We start from the raw sequence: 7,500 nt of genomic DNA on the forward strand, positions 1-7,500 counted from the left end.
TAGAACGGAGGAGTCCGGCAAATCCAAGGGTGGTGGAGTTTGTTTCATGACCAACAACAACTGGTGTAACCCTAACAACGTAACGACGCTTTCTCAGTCCTGCTCGGCTGACCTGGAGCATCTGACCATCTCATGCCGCCCATTCTACCTTCCCCGGGAGTTCAGCTCAATCATCATCACGGCCGTCTACATTCCACCACAGGCCAACACCGAGGCAGCGCTATCGACCCTACATGATACGCTGTGCCGGCATCAGAGCAACCACCCTGAGGCGGCGATGATAATAACAGGTGATTTCAATCGGGCTAACCTTAAAAAAGTTATGCCTAACTTCCGTCAACACATCAAGTGTGCCACCAGGGGAGATAGAACTTTGGACCATTGTTATACTCAGTTTAAGAATGGGTACAAAGCTGTTTCCCACCCTCCCTTTGGGAAATCAGATCACTGCGCCATTCTGTTGATGCCTGTTTACAAACAGAGGATCCAACAGGTAGCGGTCGTGAAAAGGGAGGGAAAGCGGTGGTCCGACCAATCAGAGGCCGCGCTACAAGACGCGCTGAGTGACGTCGACTGGGATATGTTTCAATCAAGTTCCAGCGATGTCAGCGAGTTTACAGAGACCGTCTTGGACTTCATCTCTACATTAGCCGATAACATCGTACCAACGACAACGGTAAAGATCTACCCCAACCAGAAACCCTGGGTCGACAGCTCCATCCGTGCCGCTCTGAGGGCTCGCACCGCCGCTTACAACTCCGGGCTGGCATCCGGCAGCATGGGGGAGTATAAAGCGGAGTCCTACAAACTGCGGAGGGCGGTGAAAGCCGCCAAGAGGAGATACGCAGACAGAATGCAGGCGCAGATGGAGAGCAACGACACCAGGGGACTATGGCGAGGACTACGATCTATTACGGATTACCGGCACACACCCTCCTCAACCGGAAGTGCAGATGCCTCCCTAGCTGAAGACCTGAACTCTTTTTATGCACGGTTTGAGGCTGGCAACACCACCGCTAGCGCGCCGGCTAACAACAACAACGTCAGAGCGCTGGCTAGCGCGGCTGACGGGAGTTCACACGCTGGGGCAGAGCAAGCACTCTCCGTGACGGAACACGACGTGAGGAGGGCTCTGCTGAAGGTGAACACTAGGAAGGCTGCTGGCCCGGATGGCATACCTGGGAGAGTACTCAAGACCTGTGCTAACCAGCTAGCTCCTGTGTTCACCACTATATTCAACCTTTCACTAGCTAATTCAGTAGTTCCCACCTGTTTTAAAAGATCATCTATCGTCCCTGTGCCCAAGATCACCTCCCCAGCCTGCTTGAATGACTACAGACCCGTGGCTCTAACCTCAGTGGTCATGAAGTGCTTCGAGAGGCTGATTAAGGATTACATCTGCTCCTCCCTCCCTCCGACCCTGGACCCACTGCAGTTCGCATATAGACCAAACAGATCTACAGACGATGCAGTTTCCCAGGTCCTCCACACCACTCTCTCCCACCTGGACAGGCAGAAGGGGGGCTATGTGAGAATGCTGTTTATAGACTATAGCTCAGCGTTCAACACCATAGTCCCCACCAGACTGGCTGATAAGATGATTGGTCTAGGACTGAACATTCCCCTGTGTGCCTGGATCCTGGACTTTCTGACGGCCAGGCCACAGGTGGTCAGGGTGGGTAGACACACCTCCAGCTCACTCACACTGAGCACAGGGTCCCCCCAGGGCTGTGTCCTTAGTCCCCTCCTCTACTCCCTGTACACCCACGACTGTGTGGCTAAGTCCAGCGAAAACTCCATCATCAAGTTTGCGGACGACACGGTCGTGGTGGGGCTGATCTCAGATAACAATGAGAAAGGCTACCTGGACGAGGTGGCGGACCTGTCACTCTGGTGTCAGGAGAACAGTCTCATCCTGAATGTCTCCAAGACAAAAGAGCTGATTGTGGACTTCAGGAGAGCACAACAACTAAGGGCCTACACACCGCTGGACATCGGAGGGACTGCTGTGGACAGGGTGAGCAGTTTTAAATACCTGGGAGTCCACATCTCAGAAGACCTGACCTGGACTACCCACATCAGTTCTCTGGTGGGAAAGGCAAGGCAGCGCCTGTTCCATCTCAGGCAACTGAGGAAATTCAGAGTCTCCCGGAGGATCCTTCAGTCCTTCTACTCTGGAGCTGTGGAGAGCATCCTGGCTGGCAACATCACCGTCTGGTACGGTAACAGCACGGCCCAGGACAGGCGAACTCTGCAAAGGGTGGTACGCCTGGCAGAAAAGACCATGGGAGCTCCAACCCCCCCTCTCCATGTCCTGTACACCAGGAGGTGTAGGACCAGAGCATACAGGATTATGAAGGACCCTCACCACCCGAAACATGGACTGTTCCAGCCGCTGCCGTCAGGAAAACGCCTCCGCTGTCATGCAGCAAAAACAGAGAGGCTAAGACTGAGTTTCTTCCCCCATGCCATCAGAATTGTCAACGATGACCCCACCAGTGCCCCCCTCAAGTCACTCACACATGCACTGTCATTCTAACACATATGCACACACATAATCATCCATCTGCTATTTATATTGCTTACTGGCTATACTGTTCATATTGTTTATACTGTTTATACTGTCCATACTGTATATTTTTTAGTACTTCTATTTTTATTTTATTGTATTTTAAAACTTATTGTGTTGTTGCACTACTCTGTGGCACTGTCACTTTTGCATTTCACTGTATACTTGTATGCACGTGACAAATAAAGAAATCTTGATCTTGAAATCTTGAAATAGGATTATAAACATACAAGCCTCAATGACATTCTAATAACAAGCTTTTATTTACTTACTTCCTGGAAAAGTGAGATAAAAATGATGATGATGATGAGTTTTGCTCTCTTGCCTCCCAGCTCTCTTGCCTCCCGGCTGGCCCTGTCCAGAAGACACAGGCATTTCAAGCCCTTGTAAAAATGCTGTGAGACAAAGCTGTGTTTAATGACAACAAATGCCGATACAGCGATTCCTCTGTTGTAGCCAAGCCAAGGCCATTGTTTTTAATGGGCCAACACCAAGCGCCAGACTCTTAGGCAAGACAGCTGACACACACGCACACGCGCACACGCACACACACACACACACACACACACACACACACACACACACACACACACACACACACACACACACAGGGGAAAGATGGGCACAGATGGGCTTTAATTTCACACAGGAGAATTGAGTCTGGTGCTCTTAACCCAACCACCAGCGGGGGAAAGAGAGAGAGAATGGCAGTTCTGTGGTTGAATGATTGGTACCTCTGTTCTTCCAGAATGGATTATTTCTCATTTTCCACCATAATCACCCCTCAAAAGGCAAAACTAGATGAAGTTACACAGTTTGACCTGAAGAGGGAGCTAGCCTCTAGCCTGCAGAAACTCGGGCCTCTTCAATGATGGAACATCCTGGCTTTTAACTCCCGACTTCTGATTTTAATCACTCAGTAAGGCTGAATTCTAACCATGACTGGCGTGTATTTAACGACTTTCTGTGAAGCAAAAACTGAGGGTGCAGCTGATGCTGTCCAAGACCAGAGAACTTCAGATCAGGTTTATTGAGTGGTGTTCTTAGACATTAACATTCAAACATCTGTGCGCTGCTCGTTATTTTTCAGTAAATTGGTCCAATGTGACCAGTACGGAGTCGGTTGAGGTCAAAGCATACATGTTCTTTAAAAGCACTCTGAACACGCGCTGTCTAACTCCACTCCACTATAACCACGCGCTGTCTAACTCCACTCCTCTATAGCCACGCGCTGTCTAACTCCACTCCTCAATAACCACGCGCTGTCTAACTCCACTCCTCAATAACCACGCGCTGTCTAACTCCACTCCTCTATAGCCACGCGCTGTCTAACTCCACTCCTCAATAACCACGCGCTGTCTAACTCCACTCCTCTATAACCACGCGCTGTCTAACTCCACTCCTCTATAGCCACGCGCTGTCTAACTCCACTCCTCAATAACCACGCGCTGTCTAACTCCACTCCTCAATAACCACGCGCTGTCTAACTCCACTCCTCTATAGCCACGCGCTGTCTAACTCCACTCCTCAATAACCACGCGCTGTCTAACTCCACTCCTCTATAACCACGCGCTGTCTAACTCCACTCCTCTATAGCCACGCGCTGTCTAACTCCACTCCTCAATAACCACGCGCTGTCTAACTCCACTCCTCTATAACCACACGCTGTCTAACTCCACCCCTCTATAACCACGCGCTGTCTAACTCCACTCCTCTATAACTGTGTGTTTGAGTGTGTCCACTGCTAACACAATTTGCGCATGGGCTTCCCCTCCTCCTCTCCACACCCTCGTCCCTCCCTCTCATCCCTCCGTCTTCTGAGGCTCGGTGAGGAGACGGAGCCCAGTAATTGTTGGCACTCAGCCGATGAGACATTCTTTACGTCGTGTTCACAAAGAGGAATAGAACACTGACGGAGTTCACCCCATTTGTGCTGCTGCCTCGTCCACTTCCACAGGGTCACAGGCCCAGCACCAAGGCATGGTGTTGGGATTGTTCCATCCCGTGTTCTGGAACAATGTTAATGGATCTCTGTGTCTCTGCGTCAGTCTCTCAGTCAGGCAGTTTCACTCCCCCCCCCCCCCCCCCCCCACACACACACACCTATCTCCTGAGAGCGGGTGGCAGCAGCGTTGGCTGGGATCCAGTCTCTCTCTCTGTGTTCTGGCACCACATCCACAATCCAGTGAGTCGACAAGCTGCTGGGAGTTTGGAAGTGTGTGTGTCTCAATCAAAGGGACTGCATACTCCATTTGTACTGGGGATGGGGGCTGTGTGTGTGTGTGTGTGTGTGTGTGTGTGTGTGTGTGTGTGTGATAAGGGGGTTAGCATGTGTACTTGTGTTATGTGGCTGACTGAATGTTTGAGCCTGACTGTTTCTTTGAGTCTCACCTCTGTTAGATAGGGTGGTCAGGGGGCACCTAACTTACCATCTGCCAGAGGAACACACACACATACACGTTCACCTGTGCCCTTGTTGGAACTTCTGCAGGGCTTCTAGAACCCTCCCAGCTCTAGAACCCTCCCAGCACTAGAACCCTCCCAGCTCTAGAACCCTCCTGGTTCTAGAACCCTCCTAAAGAAACCCTGTCTTAATTCCATTGGGTGAGGCCATTCCATTCCCAACATTCCCAGACCGTACCTCACACACACCGGTGTTTCAGCACAACTCCCCGAGTTCAGGAGAACATATTAGGGATTATTTGAGTTCCTCTCTCAGTTAATTGAAAGCAGTTTGGCTAAGGTTCTGTGTGTGTGTGTGTGTGTGTGTGTGTGTGTGTGTGTGTGTGTGTGTGTGTGTGTGTGCGTGTGTGTGTGTGTGCGTGTGCGTGTACCCCAGTGTGTACCCCGTGTGTTCCCCAGAATCACAGAAAGGTTTTGACTTGAGAGTAAGTCCTAAGCTGGCCTTTTGGTTTGTTTACCTCCAGCTTTTTCAGCTTACCTCCAGTTTATGGAGAATCTATTCACCATATTTTGCTTGGCAGGCTGGTCATGCCGCTAGGAACCCAGGTGAAGAATCTCATATTCCCCCCCAGTCTCTCTCTCTCTGTTCCCCCGAGGCAGGCTGCCATGACAACAGTATGTTGTGATATCGGTAGACACTCCCTCAACTTGGATGGTCCTTTCTCTCACACTCTGACTCTCTGACTCTCTCACACTCTGACTCTCTGACTCTCTGACTCTCACACTCTGACTCTCTGACTCTCTGACTCTCTGACTCTCTCACTCTCTCACTCTCACACTCTGACTCTCTGACTCTCTGACTCTCACTGACTCTCTCTGACTCTCTCACACTCTGACTCTGACTCTCTCACACTCTGACTCTCTGACTCTCTGACTCTCACACTCTGACTCTCTGACTCTCTGACTCTCACACTCTGACTCTCTGACTCTCTCACACTGTCATGCATGCACGCGTGCACACACACACACACACACACTTGAATGGACCTGACTGTGTAGATTGTGAGTTTGATGGTATGGGGTTGTGGTTGTATAGATTGTGACTGCATGGTCATTAGTATAACCGTGTGAGTCCCTTAACACTTGTCGTCCCAGCGGTTCCCTTGCGGTCCTAGAGTTTTGTTTCACCCCAAAATAATTGCACTTTGCTTTTTGATGATGTTCAACCTGGGTAGAGATGTAGATGACTGACTGAGTAGATTCAGGTATAGAAACAGATGGAAGCGCAGTGCTGCTAATTCACACCATGCTGGTCTGGGCTGGTGGGTCTGGGCTGGGTGGTCAGGGTTGGTGGATCAGGGCTGGTTGGTCTGGTTCTATTCTGATTGCCGATTCAGAAAGCTGAATGACATTCACATTGTAGAATCCAAGGAAACACAGCACTGTGCCACACCATGCCTTCTGCTGACACTCTGCCCAAAAAAACCTGTGGGCGGGCTGGCGGGCGGGCGGGTGGGTGGGTGGGTAATGCTGGCTGGCTGGCTGGCTGGCTGGCTGGCTGGCTGGCTGGCAGGCTGACTGACTGGCTGGCTGGCAGGATATGGTAATCCACAACCGCTGATGGGGCAATTAATTTCCCGTAATTAGCGTTGGTGAGTGAGTAATTACCCATCCCGCTTTTCTGGCCGCCGTTGTGGAGAACAGACATCTGTTCGCTCTCCACGCCTTTCGCGGGGAACGGCGGCCTGAGACTGAGTGGTGATACGTGGCGAAGACCGTCTTTCATTTACACGCTTTGTCTTCTACTACCTCTTCATTTTCATTCATTCTCTCTCTCTCCCTCCCTCCCTCTTTCTCTCCTTCTCTCTCTCTCCCTCTCCCCCTCTCTCTCTCTCTCTCTCCCTCTCTCTCTCCCTCCCCCCCCCTCCCCCCCCCCCCCCCCCTCTCTCTCTCCCTCCCTCTCCCTCTCTCTCTCTCTCTCTCGGAGGTGGGATTGCTGCTACAGCATCTGTATGTGAAGTGTTTGGGCCGTTGGATAGATCAGAGGCTGGCTGACCTTGGAGCTTTAAAGGAGCTGAGACACGGAGCAGAGAGTGGCTCCTCCTGTTCCATTCCCACCTGGCCCAGGCGGGCCCTGGTTAGAACGGCCGTAGCCAGGAGCAGTCTGGCAGCAGTCTGGCAGCAGTTGAGGTGGAGCGCTAGCGGGGCAGCACTCTGGCCGACTCTGAGTACAGAGTGCTTCTCACGTCCAGGCTTAGCGCTCACCTCTCAAAGACGTGGGGGCGGGGGGTCCTCCTCAGAGTCCTTTTAAAGAACACCTGCGTTGCCTTGAACAGTACTCTCTCAGCACCTCAACCGATGAGAGGAGTAGGAGGAGGAGGAGGAGGAGGCGGCGGTGGTGTATGTTTTCGGCTTTAGGGGGCACTGTGGTCCTATCCTTAGCTCTGAATAGTGAGCTCACCTCTGATCCTCACTCCCTCCCTCTCTCTCTCTCTCTCTCTCTCCCTCCCTCCCTCCCTCCCCTCTCT

The 7,500-nt window shown here is 51.6% G+C and overlaps 1 protein-coding gene across 1 annotated transcript in view; it reads left to right on the forward strand.

The window, feature by feature from the left end:
- Window positions 1-7,500, forward strand: part of dctd (dCMP deaminase) — a gene marked incomplete at both ends in the record, with an annotated part of 13,667 nt that overhangs the window by 5,311 nt on the left and 856 nt on the right. The window lies entirely within an intron of this gene.

The sequence above is a fragment of the Argentina silus genome, assembly GCF_951799395.1.
Source record: "Argentina silus genome assembly, contig: scaffold_572, whole genome shotgun sequence".
Taxonomy (NCBI): Eukaryota; Metazoa; Chordata; class Actinopteri; order Argentiniformes; family Argentinidae; genus Argentina; species Argentina silus.